Consider the following 1,618-nt stretch of genomic DNA (forward strand, 5'->3'; position numbering starts at 1 on the left):
CAGGACAGTGGGGCGCACTGGGACCGAAGAATAAAATTCACAACTCCGAAGAACTCATATTACATATTTGCACTCACTAAATCACCCCACGAGATGCAGAATTTCGTTAATTCCATATTTTCTGTGATGCAGTTTCTAATCGTAGTTGAAAAAGTGCATTGTGAGTCGCAATTTGAGACTACTACGATTGCAGTGACTATTCAATCCATGAATCTTCGGGTAGAAAAGATCCTAACAACTAAGGGAGGACATATCGGTATGTGAGCGCGTGAGTTCCATGAATTTTGATTGAACTTTGGTTTCGTAATCGATTACGCATTTGTGTTGCCTATCAAATTCGGGACACCTGCGCGAGCCCGAGTTGACATAATGGATAACTTTTCTCTATCGCGGCTTCAAACGGTTACGTTTCTCACAGTATATGTTCGTAACAATGTTTGCGTTGTATATGCGAAGTATCAGAGCGATTATCATTAATTTCAAGAAAAACGCGCATTTATCCCATTCGCATGTCAAATTGGCACGCACTGTACTCGCGAGTTTCATATCGCCACTCAACCTCGTCTCAGAGGAATATGCAGGAAACCCGGTGTTCTAAGATCATCATAAGACTGCATAACATTGCACATGTTAGGAGTCATCATTCCCGTGAGGGTTTCCATGGTTGTCGAATTCGAGCCGATCTGATCAGCTTAAAGCATTTAGTGATACTCTCTGGATCAGCTCGCGATGAGGCGACGTCGCTCCGGCACTCCAGACGAGAGTTCTACAAACCCGATTCCGCCAACTGACTCTCATCAGGAAGTTATTGATTCGAACAACCCCGAGTTAGTTGAATTGGCTGAAAGGATGCACATTTCCTTACAGGATTTGGAAGAACTCAGAGAGGTAACGGCACCTGTATTATTGTCGCTTTGTCGCGACTCGTAGTCGATAACACCAGTCAGGAGAAGCTGTAAACTTTGCAGTGTGAAGATCTCTATCTTGATCTATTTAGGCGGATAGATGAATAGCTATGCAAATACATGCAATCGCGCACAACGAATAGGAGCAGTAACTGTTATGCACACGTTGTCGGATGAGCATTGATCCACGCTGCAATTACGCTTCGCAAAATTCCTAAGAGCAATGATAGTGCGAGAGAATTCATGCCAAGTGTGGGGGAATACGCAAATGATAAACTATATGTGTTGGTGATAATATGGAAGTTGCGGAGAAATTTCGGCAAACGTTCGTTGGTTTCTGTACTCTTCCACCCGAATTCGTATATAGACATCCACATTATGGGGGTCACAATGAGTGTGGGCGCTCCTGAGAAAAACGAACACATATTTCTCCAGCGCCGTTCCTGCCAGGTATTCAGTTTAGTTGATGTCGACGGAGGCGGAAGCATAAACTCTGGCGTAAGGTCAAGGAACTCTCAACAGCGCACTTCCGAACACTATCGCTTAACCATTGATCGTATTCGTATATCAATATGCTGTTATCAAACTAGACTCCAAAACCGATCTTAAAAAATAATGCGTGTTGAATCACCGGTTGAGATCACTACTGTCAATCTAGCACCGCACTATTGGAGTTCAAAAACTGCTGCATTTTCGACGGTTTAATCATCCAA

This window comes from Perkinsus marinus (assembly GCF_000006405.1).
Source record: "Perkinsus marinus ATCC 50983 genomic scaffold scf_1104296927446, whole genome shotgun sequence".
In the NCBI taxonomy this organism is placed as follows: domain Eukaryota; phylum Perkinsozoa; order Perkinsida; family Perkinsidae; genus Perkinsus; species Perkinsus marinus.